Source organism: Bos mutus, chromosome X (assembly GCF_027580195.1).
Source record: "Bos mutus isolate GX-2022 chromosome X, NWIPB_WYAK_1.1, whole genome shotgun sequence".
In the NCBI taxonomy this organism is placed as follows: Eukaryota; Metazoa; Chordata; class Mammalia; order Artiodactyla; family Bovidae; genus Bos; species Bos mutus.
The window spans coordinates 17,832,430-17,849,292 of record NC_091646.1 but is presented as its reverse complement, the minus strand read 5'-3'; the positions used below and the strand labels follow the sequence as shown (position 1 = coordinate 17,849,292).

General features: G+C 43.3%; 1 pseudogene; it reads right to left on the bottom strand.

The window, feature by feature from the left end:
- Positions 1–912, bottom strand: part of LOC102287906 (endoplasmic reticulum resident protein 44 pseudogene) — a 116,715-nt pseudogene extending 115,803 nt beyond the window's left edge.
- Between the last annotated feature and the right edge of the window lie 15,951 nt (positions 913–16,863).

Below are 16,863 nucleotides of genomic sequence, written 5' to 3'. Positions count from 1 at the left end.
CATTCATCAACACTCATGCACACATCTGAAGGCTACTTCAGAACCAGATGTTCTTGGTGCTGGGGACATAGCAGTGAACAACTGTTCATAATTATCTTATTTTCTTTAAATCTCAGAACAAGCACGTGGTAGGTGTTTATGACTCCCATTTTCTAGAGAACAAAAGAGGCTTAGAGAACTTATGTTACTTCAAACCTTCTCTCACCAATGTTTCTGCACAAGCAAATACATGCTGGCCAGTCAGTGAGTAGCAGGGCAGAGATTTTCACTCATCTCCTTCCGATCCGACAGCACACTCTTCCCGCTGTGCTCTGCTTTCATACCTATGGCTTGAACTCCTCTGCTCCAAAGCAGCTTTGTATATTTGGATAATGTGAGATGACTTTAAAAAAAAAAAGGAAAGAACATGCCACCTTGGGGGGCATGGACCAGTGTGTTGGATCTTGCTGAAAATGAGGTACTGGTCTCAGAATCATTGGGGTAATAAGACTGCTTTTTGCTCGGGAGCTTTTGATTCATGAGACAGTTCACAACCTGTAAGCAGTGCTGACGCAGATAATCAAAATGGTGGAGGAGGTGGAGACAGGGACACACACTGGTCAGACTCTGCTTCCAGGAAGGCCCTGCTGCCCCTGCAGGGTGCATGGTTACATGCAGCCACCAGCGCTGAGAGCTGCCTCTGCCAAGGTCAGGTCTGCAGAGCAGAGGGACCCAAAATACTGCCTTTCCTGAGTCTGCCCTCAGCAGGTGGCTGGGCCAAGTGGGCAAAGGGTGATGGGTAAAAGGCATGGACACTTTCACCTACCCCAGGGCAACTGTGAAGGGCAGCACTGGCTCCAGAGCTCCTGGCGAGGTGGGCCGAGGTGCAGTCAAGTCTGCCTTGCACTGGGACTCCTTCCTCTCCTCAGTCATGCTTCCTTTCACAGGTGTTAGTCCCTAAAAAATGTCATGTCCTCTAAATTCCATCTCAGTGTCTGCTTCCAGAAAACCCAGAATGAGGAAGTTGGCGTGAGGAGTAATCAGGTCTCCAGAGTGGAATCACTGGCTGCCAGGCTGGCATTGAGAATCCACTCACTAGTGACAGGTGGAGCGCACAAAGTGGTGGTCCAGTCGTTAGAATAGTCACCAGAATCTGAAGACTGGGTTCTGTGGAGAGGAAGTTGCTAGCGGGCAGGAGGCCTCAGGCTGTTACAGACACTTCTGAGCTTACAGAAGTGCTTTGCATCAGGTTCAGGCTTTAGTGTAAGCAATGCTGCTTCTTGGTTCAGCAGATGCTATGATGCTGGAGGGTCCATGGTGAGAACAATGGCCACCGACAGATTTTGGCAAGCCCCAGGGGAAGAGCCACAAGACGGTCTGCTGGAGTTCTAGTGCAAGACCATGGTGAGAGACCTGAAAAACTTAAAAACTCCTCATGGTTGCTAGTGGTACAGACAGAATGCCCAACCCTTAGACACCAGAAGTCCATGGGTCCAGAATCTCCCTGATAGTCTGTATGCTGTCAGGGGCCCCAAGTCACAAGATGAGGTGAGCCAATCAATAATCCATAAGAAGCTGGAAGGAGTACATTTTGGATTACATATGAACAAGGCCACAGGGTAGAAGAATGATGCATAAATAAGTAGCCCAGATCCTTGTGGCATCCACCAGTGTTGCCCCCAAGCCCTCCATGAGCTGACATTTGAGGCCATATGCGGGATCCCACACCACCAGCTGGAAGAGGAGGAAAAAGCCTGCGCTTGATTTATGGAAGCATAGGCATCTACGTGTGGGTGGGTGTGATGCCAGGGAAACATGGACAGTACCTTAGTGTGGCCTCTCTCAATGAAGGCCTTGACAGACAGTGGGCAGGGAAGAGATTGCAATGGGCTAGTTTTGGACAATGTACCTAGGCAACCACTGTCTCTGGAAAAAGAAGAGGTGAATGGTCTGGCCAGCTGGATAGGGTCCATAAAGGAGAAAGACAGGAGTACAGAGAGCAAGGAGCTCAGCAGTAGAGGCACATGGATGGGCACCTGGGAGTGGGACCCAAATATGAAGACCTTTGTAGCCCATTTTAATCTCTGCCAGCAAGCATCTGTTGTGAGAGAGGCACTGAAAAAGCAAGTTGACAGAATGACCCAGCCAGGTAACCTCAGTCAACCTTCTGGGGTCTCCAAAGTGGCCTGATGGGGACATGAGCGGAGTGGCTCTGGTGGCAGATATGAAGCCTGCACGTGGCCCAACAGCATGAACTCCCACTTCAGAAAGCATGGATCTAATTACTGTGGCCTCTCAGTATTCAACTTGGCAACAGTGGAGGCCAACACTGAGCCCCGGCCATGGCACTAGGCCTTAAGGAGTCCTCCTGGCCACCTGGAAGGCATGTTGACCACACTGAGCTTTCCTTACTTGGAAAGACCAGTAGTTTCTCATGGAGAGAGGCCTGGAACAGATCCTTCCCTCATGGCCTTCAGAAGGAACCAGCCCTGCCAACACTTTGATCTCATATTTTTAGGCCCCACAACCATGAAAAAATACATTTCTGCTAAGCCCCTCAGTCTGTGGTGCTTTCTTTAAAAAGAAAAAAAAAAATATTTATTTGGCTGCACTGGGTATTAGTTGTGGGGATCTTTGGTTGTGCCATGTGGGGTCTAGTTTCCTGACCTGGGATGGAACATGGGCCCCTGCACTAGGAGTACAAAGCCTCAGCCACTGGACCACCAGGGAAGTCCCTGTGGTGCTTTCTTATAGCAGCCCTATCCAACTAACACACCACTTACTTATTATCACTCACAAAACCCATTGGGAGAATCTATGCTTTCCATCCATGAACCTCAGGGCTTTGTTAGCTTCAAGGCTGTGATTCCCAAAGGGGAACACCTCTTCCAGAGGATACAACAAGAATCACATTGAATTATATAAGGCACAGCTGCAACCTGGGCACTTCAGACTTCTTACTAGGGACACCTGGACAAGAATGAACCATGTCTTGACAGGACAACTGACATGGTCACCAGGAAGCAGTCAGGATGCTGTCACACAAAGGGTATAGAACCAAGTACCAGTCACGGTCCTGAGACCAACTGTAGTAGCAGGGACTGTAGTTCATCCAATTCATCCAGTTAACCTTCCTCACCTCCTCTGTTTTCCCTCAGGAAGAGAGGCCCACTGACTCCCCTGGTTCCCAGAAGATCTGTCCCTTGAATTTGTGTGAAGAAGTGAATCCAGATGGCACAATGGATAGACTCTGATAGACATGCTGCTGCTGCTGCTGCTAAGTCACTTCAGTCGTGTCCAACTCTGTGTGACCCCATAGATGGCAGCCCACGAGGCTCCCCTGTCCCTGGGATTCTCCAGGCAAGAACACTGGAGTGGGTTGCCATTTCCTTCTCCAATGCATGAAAGTGAAAAGTGAAAGTGAAGTCGCTGAGTCCTGTCTTACTCTTCGTGACCCCATGGACTGCGGCCCACCAGGCTCCTCCATCCATGGGATTTTCCAGGCAAGAGTGCTGGAATGAGGTGCCATTGCCTTCTCCGCTGATAGACGTGGGAATGTGCTAATTCAGATCCCTCTCCAAGGAAGGACTTGTTGCCCAGTTGTGAGGAGTGCAGTCAGCAGACAGACTCGACTGCAGAGAGCTGTCACCCGAGGTGACATGTCCCACAATGAGGACTGAGGGAGGCAGGGCATATCGTCCACTGCTGGGCAACTCTGACAGACAACTCCCTCTCTAGAGCTCCTGTGCCTGGTTAGCTGACACTTTGCTGAGCCTGAATTGGAGTTCAACTTCTTCCTCTCCCCTGTCTGATTTTTCCCCAATCCCTTTGTAAGCACTGACCCATAATAAACACCTTGCACCCTCCAGTCTGTTCGATGTCTCCTTCCACAGAACTCAATCTGTGACTGTGTGGGGAAATGATGTCCTCTGAGGAACAGCTGAAATATTTGGGGATTTTTCTGAAAAGAGCAAATTTCAAACTGACAGGAGAACTCTTTTTAAATATATCAAGGCTTGTCATGAAGTATTAGGTACAGGAGATTCTATTTAGCTTACTCTGAGTGGCTCCATGAGGTGAAACTAGGCAGGCCTAATGGAAGGACATCCCAGGCAGACAGATTTGGGCTCAATATAGAAGGAGATAATTCTCCAGCATTTTGAGCTATATGAAAAATGAAATGGCATGGACATGAAATCCTGCCCTGGAGAATGTGCGGTGGAAATTGAACAAGCCCTCAGAGGGTGATGGTAGCAGAGATTCTTGCACTCATTAGGGCCACAGTCTGGATGACCTCTGAGCCTCTTTGGAGACTCTCTGGGGTCATGATAGGGGGTCAGCTTCTTTTGTCTTTTCTTGGCACTTTCAAAATGTAAAGTTTAAAACTAAAATTAAAAAAAAAAAAAACTTACAGAGGTAAATTACTCCATCTATAAACTTAATACAGAAGGGTAAAAAGTAAAATGTGAAACTCTTCCATTTCCTCCACCCTCCCAAACCCTGAGGTGACCACTGAAGCTACCTGATGTGACACCTCGTCTCCAGAGATTTAGGTGATCTAGGCACTGAGCTATACTTTACAGATATTTGCTGATTTCACCCTCACCGTCAACAATAACCCTGTCTGTAGAGATGAGGATGGACCTAGAGACTGCTGTACAGAGTGAAGTCAGTGATCTATGATGGTGATCTATGATGGTCACAAGTGCTTACCTTCAGCTCTTGAGGATTCAGATTATTTAACAGCAAGAGGCTCTCAACTCTGGCTATACATTAGAATCATCTGGGGAATTTCTCCAAGTACCTAGTGAAGTAAGTGAAAGAAAGTTCTCTTTCCAAGTCAGAAAGAGAACAACAAATATTGTGTATTAACACACATGTGGAATCTAGAAAAATGGTATAAATGTCCAGAACAAAGGTACTGACACCAAGGGGGGTGAAAGGGGCGTGGGATGAATCAGGAGATTGGGATTGACATATATACACTACTATGTATAAAGTAGGTAACTGATGAGAACCTACTGTATAGCACAGGGGACCCTACTCAGTGCTCTGTGGTGACCTAAATGGGAAGGAAATCCCCCAAAAGAGGGAATATATGTATACATACAGCTGATTCATTTTTCTGTACAGCAGAATCTAAGACAACATTGTGAAACTGCTATACTCCAATAAATTTTTTTTAATCCCATGAGGTAGGTACTCACACCCCTGTTTTATAGGTAAGGAAACTGAGGTTCAGAGAATGTCACAAAGTTAGGACACATGACAGTGACAGAGCCAGGGGTCAAAACCAGCTCTTCTCTAACCATAGACTCTTAATCATGACATTGTACTCCAGAGACAAAATGTGGAGAGGGGACCAGTGATGAGCAAATATAAACAACACAATTAGATTTTAGTGAAGGACCAATAGTTTCCAAAACTTTTCAAGTTGTCAATGGCTATGCACAACACACTGCAAATCAAAAGATTTATTATATTCCAGTGGCTCATCAGATTCTAGGAAGTCACCTGGAATTTCTGCCACCCTGACCCTTGAGGTTCCATCTCTAGCAACAGAAGTCTCTGGTGATCTATGATGGTCACAAGTGCTTACGTTCAGCTCTTAAGGATTCGGATTATTCAACAGCAAGAGGCTCTCAACTCTGGCTATACATTAGAGTCATCTGGGGAATTTCTCCAAGTACCTAGGCTGCATCCTGCCCTATAAATTCTGAATTAATTGACTGAGGAGACAGCTTAGACACTGAGATTTTTACAAAGGCTCCTCCAACACCCTCAAACATGGAAGCCACACTGAGGAGAAACCAATAACATTTGCATCTGGACAAGCTTATGAAAACAGGATTCATATAAAAAGTAGTACAGGGCTGCCTTCCTCTGCTAGAGTTCCAAAATAGTCTGTGGTGGTAGTTGCTTAGTTGCTCAGTCATGTCCAACTCTTCACAACCCATGGACTGTAGCCCTCAAGGCTCCTCTGTCCATGAATCTGGATTTCCCAGACAAGAATACTGGAGTGAGTTGCCATTTCGTTCTCCAGGGGATCTTTCCAACCCGTGGATTGAATCTGCCTCTCCTGCATTGGCAGGAGGGTTCTTTACCACTGAGCCACCAGGGGGCCACCATAGTCTGTGGTACTTCTCCCCTAAAATGGTACTAGGACTCCTTGCTGTCTCTCACAAGAGTTGAATGTCTTGTGACTGCGACCAGGAGAATCAGAATCCGAGACTAATCTTGACCTGAGGGAGGCAAAATTTTAGAATACCAAGTCTGCCCCTTTGATGACTCAGGGATAAAGTGAATTTGCATAGAAACTCATCCTGAATCCTATCTTAACAATCCTTTGTTTATTATTGTGTCTCCAACACAAAACAATGCCAAGTACATGTGCTTAGGTTGCTCAGTTGTGTCCATCTCTTTGCGACCCCGTGGACAGTAGTCCACCAGGCTCACATACATAATTGGTGTTTATTAAATACTTACTGAATGAATGAGTGAATGAATGGACTTCTGTGACTAGCCTCCAGTTCACAGTACTTTTTTCCAGGTCTGAGCTTCTTCTGATCAGTCTCCTTACAGCCCCAAGCCCACAGCTTAGAGCAGGGTTTTGATCCCAGGCCAACAGTATCAACATCACTTGAGAACCTGCTAGAAAAGAAAATTTGCGAGCTCCAACCTAGACTAGAAAGTCAAGGAATGGGGCCCACTCATCTGTGTTTTATCAAACCCTCCAGACGATTACTGTGCACCTTGAAGTTTGAGAACCACTGCTAGAGATAAGATTCCAACTCTTTAGGAGGTGGCACAGGTTCTTCACTCTCTGATCCCAACTTCCCCTTTAGTCTCCACTACCCTGACTTTCCTGCGTGCATTCAGGGAACCAGATACACTAAACATCTCCCTCTCTCCAAAATGTGGCATGTTATTCCTATCAAACACTGACTCACCCATATCTAGAACCCACCCATATCTCTTCCTTGGCATTTTCTTCCCTGTTTCTTCATTCTTCTGTTCATTTGATCACTGATTCAGTTAGCCAACAAGCATGCATTAAACCTATAGTTGCTGGGTGCTAGAGATCTAAACATAAAGAAGCTTGCTGTCTAGTGGATGTCAACTGAAAGAAAAACTCACAGAATAAGAGCTGTGAGTTTAAGTTTTATTCAGCATCTTGCTGAGGACTATGGCTAGGAAGACTACAGCTCTGAGGGAACTGCTCCAAAGAGGTAGTGGAGAAGCCAGTTTAAATATGATTTTTGGCTAAGGAATAGGTGCAGTCAAGCATACATTCTTGGTAAAAGATGATTGCTCTTCACGGAGAACAGATATCTCAAATTAATCATTTTATTCCTTTTCTATGCATGGGAGGATATAAATAGAATCTGGGATCATTATATTTTTTTTTCTTAAGACAAATACATCTACCTATGAGGCCTCGTCATCCAAAGCTCAGAGTACCCTGTTTTTCATCCTGAATTTGTCTCTCTCAGGGTGCAACATCAGTCGGTGACTACAGGGGCTGGAACTAACCCTTATAGAACTGGATGATGAGCAACACTTTGTTTTTCTTTGTTTATATGGAAGAGGCTGAAATACAAATGAAAGGTTAAAACATAATATTGTAAGTGATATAATAGAGATAATCACAGGGTTTTATGCCCGTTGAAGTTTAGAAAATCCAAACTCTGCCTGGATGCAAGGGGAGTGGTGGTCTGGAAGTCTAACAAAAGAGGTGACACCAACAGAGTCCTGAAGTACCAAAATAACTATTCCAGGATCCAGTTCATAGTATGGTGACTATGGTTAACAATACTGTATTAAATACTTGAAAGCTGCTAGGAGAGTAGATCTTAAGTTCTCAACATCCCCCTCCCCAATCCTGAAAAAATGGCAACTTATCTGAGCGATGGATGTGTTAACTGACTCAACTGTGGTAATCATTTTTCAGTACATATATATACACCAAAAAAATCCCATTATATGATGTTATAGAATTCTAACAATAGCAAATCTCAATAAAATTGGGAAATAAAGGATAAAGAAACATTCCAAAACCACAGCAAGTTTTTCCAGACTTTCCTTATATAACCTTGGTGATTCCCTCACATAAGCTCACTATTCCTTGACCTGCTGCTCTCTAGGTACCATACCTACTTCAGACCCTGGCTCTGCCCCTCCGAACTGCACTTGGGTTCATCTCTGGTCTCTAACTCCACCATCTTCTTACTGTCGTATTCTACTGTGGCCTAGAGTTCTAAATATTCATGCCCTGTTTTCCTACTGGAAAAAGCTCTGACAGATCCTCTAACAGGTCAGATATCAAGCTACAGTCTTATTCATTAACACACTGCATTGCAACTAGGAAGGCAATGAGAGAGCTGCAATTTGGAAACACACACACAAAGATTAACTTTCATCTTTTGTTTAAAGCTAAGTGGCCCATTTGAGATTGAATCTATGACCATGGCCTCTTAGGTTCTGGGTTCTAGCCAACTGAGAGCTGACTGGCCCAGTGTGGATTTGCTATAAATAATATCCTCAAGGCACTTCTATATTAGAGCTAAGACAGCCTTTTGTAAAATGGATGATGTCAAGAACTTATTGGTAGCCATGTTGTATATAATAAACAAGGAATATGTGCATTAGCTTTTCTCAAGCCACTTGAAATCTGCCAGAAGGAAATATTTTAGAAACTGCTCCATGGGCACTCATTCAAATGCAGTATGATCAAGCTGAGTAGAGGCACTGAACATCTCAGGACTCCAGAGGGCCTATTTCCTGCTCACTTAATCTCTGGCTGTTTAATAAAAAGAATGTCTTATAATCATCAATGCAATGATTTGCAACTTGAAAGCATCTTATTTTTCCAATTTCAGAGAACTAAACCTATTTGAGGAAGGAGTGATCTTTAAGTATTTCTAGACTTGAACCAACTAAAAATAACCAGTGAAAATAAACACAAAATCAGAAGTCGAAATGTGGTTTCTGTTGCTACACAACAAGGACCAGAATACAGTAGCTCACCTCCTCTCTGCCTCACTGAAGAAGACATTAGTCCCTAGAAACTCAGTCAGCAACCAAGTGGAATGCAAAATATTTGCTTGGGTGTGGGCGGAAAGCCCTGGAAAGATTCCATTTGCCCCCCTCCCCCTGAGTACTTCCCACTTACAGTACCATTTCCTTTTCTAGTTTTATTCCTCTGAATCCCATAAAGCTTTTCAGCCTTCTAGAGCCCTCTATGAAATAAACATGAGAAATCCTGGAGGGCATCATAGTATGAACCCTTACATTTATCATGTACCAGGAAGAGGGTAGGCTCACAAGAGATTTGCTGGCATGGTTTTCTGGGGAGGAGCTGCTGAGAAGAGAGTCAGGATACTGCCATAGGTGTGACCATTGAGCTGGCTTGAATGTGGCTAAGTCAGAAATAAGACTGCATAAAGACACTTCACTGATCCTACTGGTGCCTGCCATTTCCAGAAGGGACCCCTTTCCTTAAGCAGCTTTGGAGTCCAAATTTTCAGGCTGCTGCTGCTACTGCTGCTAAGTCACTTCAGTCATGTCTGACTCTGTGCAACCCCATAGATGGCAGCCCACCAGGCTCCCCCGTCCCTGGGATTCTCCAGGCAAGAACTCTGGAGTGGGTTGCCATTTCAGGCTACGTCATGACAACTCTATTAAACTGAAAGTTCTGACCCCAGGCTAACCCTGTGGGCAGCCCAGATCTGTTGCCTTTTTTCAGACCCTCTGGGTGGCTCCGCTGTGCTGACCTCAAACAGCCCCTCTTCTGGTCTGGGTTGTAAGGTCACAACTTGGAGTCCACATGCATGCGTGCTAAATCACTTCAGTCATGTCTGACTCTTTGTGACCTTGTGGACTGTAGCCTGCTAGGCTCCTCTGTCCAAATGGATTCTGCTAAATTCTGCCCAGATTCCATGAAGGATATGCATATCCAGAACAGGCTAAAAGAGAACAGCAAGATTTTGCTCACAAAATCAGGATCTATTTCTTCATGCTTGAAATCCCAAGCTTTTCTCTCCTTATTCAACAAAAATAGTAACTGGGTCAAATATAGAAAATTCACCACCTCTCCCTTTTATTTACTTCTCCATCTGTGTACAGGCTTCATCAATGATGACAGCAGGAATTGGCTTGGTTTTGGAGCTCTGGTTGGTTAGCTATTTGATGTGAGGAAGCAGCTGGGAGAACACACACACACACACAGTTCCCGGGCCCTACTCCAGCACACAAACCCCCACCCACATCTATCAGCCTCTTCCCCATTCACCAAACGAGAGGCTGCTCTGGGAGTTGGTTACAGAACCCTTAGAAGAGACACCTCCTCTAACTTGCTTTTCAAAAATCATACAGAAGAGATATTTTAATAATGTTATATATTTTTTCTAAATAACAAAATGTAATAAACACCCACACTGCATCACTTGGGAAACACAAAGTAAAAAGAAAAACTAAAAAGAAGTCATCAATTAGCTAATTACTAGAAATTAACCTAAACATTAATTTCATTTACGTATTTCTAGGTTTTTCTGTACATACCTATGAAAATAAAGAAAATGCTAGTTATTTTCCATCTCCCCACCCTTTCCAGTTTTTCCTAAGCAAGGCAGATTCTGAGGAAGTCACTGAATCACTCCTAACATCTCCTGTATTCAACAAAGTGAAGTTAAAGACCCAGACGTGCCCTACTTTTTTCTGCCTAAGAAAGAACTAGAGCTTTGCTGCCCAATATGGTGGCCCATGGCCACATATGGGTAATTGAGTTTAAATACCAATGGCACCCCACTCCAGTACTCTTGCCTGGAAAATCCCATGGATGGAGGAGCCTGGTAGGCCACAGTCCATGGGGTCACTAGGAGTCGGACACGACTGAGCGACTTCACTTCACTTTTCACTTTTCACTTTCATGCATTGGAGAAGGAAATGGCAACCCACTCCGGTGTTCTTGCCTGGAGAATCCCAGGGACAGCGGAGCCTGGTGGGCTGCCGTTGGTGGGATCACACAGAGTCAGACACAACTGGGGTGACTTGGCAGCAACCTTAGAATAAAAGTTAAAATATATTTCCTCAGTTACACCAGCCATATTTCAGAAGCTTCTTAGCCACATGTGGTTAACTTAAATCAATTACAATTAAAGAAACATATAAACTTATTTTCTCAATCATAACAGTTCCACTTCAAGTGCTCACGAGCCATGTGTGGCTAGTGACCACTATCTTGGACAGAGAAGTTTATGGAACCTTTTGATCATTACAGAACATTCTGTTGGTTAATGCTTAACTAGGGCATCACAGAAGGGGCATGGTGGTGGCAATGGTCATGGTGGTGGTAGAGGAGTAAGAAGAGGAGGAGGAGACATTGGCAATAGGAAAGGGGAGAGTCTCTGAAGGGGTTTGAGAGGAAAGGGAAGGGAGAACAGTGGCTGGAGAAGGACATTAAACTTTGACAAGGGAGAAATGTTTGAAGGGAAAGTAAATGAGAAGGTTTTACTATTTCATATGTGAAATAACTCTTCCCCTACCCCATCTTGTCATGAAATTGTGGATAAAACTCACAGCATTTGTCTATTTTTAGACTTGGATTTGTGGGCGTTTGTATTTTAATGTGATATATGTCACTGACCTCAAACTGGACACCTGGTGGAAACAAGCCAGGCTGAAATTTGGGTTATGTATGATATATGTGAGTCTATAAAATACACAAAAGAAGATTTTGATAGAAGATATATTGTCTTGCCCCTTGATATTTTTTCCCTTGCACTATAACAAGCATTTCTTGTGTTCATTCTTTACACAGACACAAATTATATACATAATTAAATGCACACAAACACTCATGCATTCCTTCAGGATGTTATTTCTATAAGTCAAATATACTGGATTAGAAAATATGCACATTTTAAAGCTCCCAACACATACTTATATATTTATCATAATTGTCAGTAGTAATGTATGACCATTCCCATTTCCTCTTGCCCTCCTCAAACCTACATATTTTCATTCTTTTTATTTTTGATGTTTTTGAAGCAAAAACATAGTATTTATTTTAATTGGAAACACTTCCGAAGTTTCTCTAAACAAGGGCAGAAAGAGCAATGTGAATGCTGATAGTTTAATATAATCTTTAGCCTCTCAAATCACAGTGAAAACCCTCTCCATGGAACTCAGAAAGGGCACCTGGAACCAATAATTCAATTTGAACAAATCTCTTCTGACTCTCATCTCCAAATTACTTGATGCCTCTATGAGAAGACTTAGCAATCTGCTTGCCCTTGATGTATTTACATGCATCTCCATTGGCCCTCACTGCACCAGGATAATAGCTCATTCCCCTATAAAAACACATCTGGAACTCAGCACAATGTTTCATATACAAAGAGAGTGAATGCAGATATACAGAGTTGAATCAAGGTGCTTTTGCACTTCCTTGAAACCCTGAGCTCCTGGTGGGAAACACGGGGCTGATGGTGTTAGAACTGGATCTGAGTCCTGGCTCTGCTGTGTACCACCTGTCTTTGAACCTCAGCTTCTCCATTTTTATAAAATGAGAAAGCGGGCCTAGATGATATTTCCGGTCCATTCCAGATTGAACACAATTCTATTCCTGAGTGATCCTGAGTGTCTGCAGGGATTGGAGTTGGAGGGGATGAAAGGTGTTGTGTGTGGGTCTTCATGTGCGCATGTGCACGTGAGAGTGTGTGCAGGGAGAGAGAAGGTGTGATTAATGGATATGTTCTCCTCTCTTCTGGGAGTCCTTAGAGATAAGGGAAAAGGAGAAGAGGCAGCAACAGGTTTGAACACCAATTAGATAAGGCTTCAAGATACACAAGCCCGTTCTAATTATTTGGGGATGCATGCTCTGGGTCATTGGGGAAAAAGTTCCCATGATGCCTTGTAAAGCTGAAAGTCATCTTAAAGTGCCAAAGTCTGCACTGTTCTTTCCCTAGTGAAGTAGCAACTGGGAAAAAAGTCTGGGTAGCTTAGTTCTTGATTAAAAGCAGGAACAGAATTTTCAACATGAATTAGGAGTCCCCTGCAGCTAACACTGAATGGGTCTATTATTAAGAGCCTCTATTCTAATTAACAGTTCGGAAAATAGCTTTATGCCACTGACAAAATACTACTACATCAGTGGAATGTCTTGAAGCCATGGCCTCAAGAATAAATGACTGCTTAGCTTGCAGTTGGAGATTTTGTTTGGTAGTAAGGCTTTGCAGAAGGCCATGTCTCTATCCTGATAAGGAGACAGTCCTTTAATATGGTACCACAACCATCCAACATTCTGGTCACAGAGAAGCTGGCATTTTTAGGCACAGACATGAAGCCAGAATGGTACTATGTAACTTTCAGCCTGAGGGAGCCTGCTCCTCTGTCTTGTTTTGTCACATTTGAGGTCATTTGAATCAGGGAGCTTTTTTGTAGATTTATTGTGAAGAATCACCAGCTGCAGAATTTGAGAACACAAAGAACACTGGAAATCAAGTTCACATTGATGGGTTAGCTGATGTCCCCAGAGCAAAAGAGATTTTTCCCAAGGTCACAGAGCTGTCTTCCTGGAAGCTTCCTAGGATGGCTGCTTCCTGACTGTAAACCACTTGCCATAGCTACAAACCATATTTGAGGTTCATTTGCACTAGCACCAAAACCATCAGTATTCTAGTACTGTCAAGAGTCCAAAGGACCTCATTTCGGTCACTGAGCACTTACAGTTTCCCTTTATTTGTAGATCATCCAATGTATAAAGGACTAGGAGTCATTTTACTCCTCTCTGTTGAGAAATTTTTAAAAAAATGCTCCCTCTTCTCTATCAGCTGTATTGTGGAAACACAAAAGCAGAAGTAGCACTCTGTCAAGGACATTGGTGCCAATCATGGGTTTTACCAATTCACAGTGTCTTTTAGGCCATGTTTTCATTAGTTTAGAAATATTTAATATTCATATCAAGAAAAAAAGATCAATCAAAACCATATTCTATCAAGTCAGGCAGCTGTAGGTGACTGAGCCAGGACCAGAAACATAGGCCTATTTGACTCCACAGAGACCAGATGAGAAATAATTTTCATTATTTCTGGAGCTTGGACAATGGCTGTAGGAAGAAGAGGAACAGACAGCTCTAAGATAGAATCATCAGGACTAATGGATCTATATTAATTCCATAATCATGCATCCCACAGATATTTATTGAGCCCTTGTTATGTACCAAGCTTGTGCTAGAGGATGCAAATGTAATGATGAACCAGATAGACACAGTTTGGACTCTCAGATTGAAAAACAGCAATAGGTAATCTTAGGCACTTAAGAAGGCTGATGTTCAATACCTCTGCCTTCCTGGTTTATAGTATCTACTTCACTATTTGTCTTAAGTGGGATGATTGCAGTTAATCATGGTCCACGGGAGGCCTGGCATGTTGCAGTCCATGGGGTTGCAAAGAGTCAGACATGACTGAGAGACTGAACTGAGTGTATGTTCCAATAGAGATTTTCTTACTGTTATGTATGACAATAAAACTGTTTTCTGAATGAAGATTAAAAAAATAAATAAATAAATCACTATTTCATTTTTGTCCTTTGAGCTGATTCTTAAAGTAGCCCACATGCCCTCAATTACAGATTTTCTTATTTCTGCCTACATTATTGAATGTTCCAAGAAAGTGAAGAAAAAAATATCATGCATAATCATGCATCCATAATCAGGCTTCCTGACTCCTAGTTCTAAATTTCCAGGTTTCTGCTGGCCACCTTCACCTATCTCTGATGTGCTTCTCAGTTCTGTGAATGACAAATGGTCATTCTCAGAACTTGCGTGCTTTGTGTGTGCATTATCAGTTTTCTTTGACTCTTTGCCATCCCATGGACTATACTGGCCAGGCTCCTCTGTCCCTGGGATTTTCCAGGCAAGAATACTGAAGTGGGTCACCATTTCTTCCTCCAGTGGATCTTCCCAACCCAGGGATTGAACCCACCTCTCCTGCATTGGCAGACAGATTCTTTACAATGGAACCATCAGGGAAGCCCTATTCTCCCAGTCATCCAGGCCCAAAGACTCATCGTTGATTCTTCCCTTCTCCATGCTTTGTTGTTGTTGTTTAGTCGCTAAGTCATGTCTGACCCTTTGTGACACCATGGACTGTAGCACACCAGGCTTTCCTGTCCTTTACTATTTCCTGGAGTTTCCTCAAACTCAAGTTCATTGAGTTGGTGATGCCATCCAACCACCTCATCCTCTGCTGTCCCCTTCTCTTCCTGCCCTCAATCTTTCCCAGTGTCAGGGTCTTTTCCAATGAGTTGGCTTTTCATGTCAGGTGGTCAAAGTATTGGAGCTTCAGCTTCAGCATCTGTCCCTCCAACGAATATTCAGGGGGTGATTTCCTTTAGAGTTGACTGGTTTGATCTCCTTGCTATCCAAGAGACTCTCAAGAGTCTTCTCTAGCACCACAGTTTGAAAGCATCAATACTTTGGCATTCAGCCTTCTTTGTGGTCCAAACCTCACATCCATACATGACTACCAGAAGAACCCTATCTTTGACTATACAGACATTTTTGGCAAAACAATGTCTCTGCTTTTTTAATATGCTATCTAAGTTTGTCAAAGCTTTCCTTCCAAAGAGCAAGCCTCTTTTAATTTCAGGGTTGCTATCACCATCCAGTCATTTTGGAGCACAAGATAATAAAATCTGTCACCGTTTCTACTTTTCCCCTTCTATTTGCCCTGAAGTGATGGGACCAGTTGCCATGATCTTAGTTTTCTTGAATAATGAATTTCAAGCAAGCCTTCTCACTCTCCTCTTTCACCCTCAAGAGGCTCTTTAGTTCCTCTTCACTTTCTGCCATTAGAGTGGTATCATCTGCATATATGAGGTTATTGATATTTCTCCCTGCAATTTGATTCCAGCTTGTGATTCATCTAGCCTGGCATTTCACGTGATGTACTCTGCATATAAGTTAAATAAACAGGGGGACAATATATAGTCTTGCATTATTCCATTCCCAATTTTGAAAGTCAGTCAGTTGTTCCTTACATGGAACTGTTGCTTCTTGACATACAGGATTCTCAGGAGACAAGTGAAGTGGTCTGGTAGTCTCATCTCTTTAAGAATTTTCCAGTTTATTGGAATCTACAGAATCAAAAGCTTTCATGAAGTCAATGAAGTAGATGTTTTTTAGAATTCACTTGCATTCTATATGATCCAAAGGATGTTGGCAATTTGATCTCTAGTTCCTCTGCCTTTTCTAAACCCAGCTTGTACATCTGGAAGTTCTCAGTTAACATTCTGCTGAAGTCTAGCTTGAAGGATTTTGAGCATTACTTTACTAGCATGTAAAATGAGTGCAATTGTATGGTATCTTTGACTGTAGCCATGAAATTAAAAGACACTCCTTGGAAGGAAAGTTATGATCAACCTAGATGGCATATTAAAAAGCAGAGACATTACTTTGTCAACAGTGGTCCATCTAGTCAAGGCTATGGTTTTTCCAATAGTCATGTATGGATGTGAGAGTTGGACTATAAAGAAAGCTGAGTGCCGAAGAATTGATGCTTTTGAACTGTGGTGTTGGAGAAGACTCTTGAGAGTCCCTTGGACTGCAAGGAGAACCAACCAGTCCATCCTAAAGGAAATCAGTCCTGAATGTTCATTGGAAGGACTGATGTTGAAGCTGAAACTCCAATACTTTGGCCACCTGATGCAAAGAACTGACTCATTGAAAAGACCCTGATGATGGGAAAGATTGAAGGCAGGAGGAGAAGGGGATGACAGAGGATGAGATGGTTGGATGGCATCACCAACTCAATGGACATGAGCTTGAATAAACTCCAGGAGTTGGTGATGAACGGAGAGGCCTGGCATGCTGCAGTCCATGGG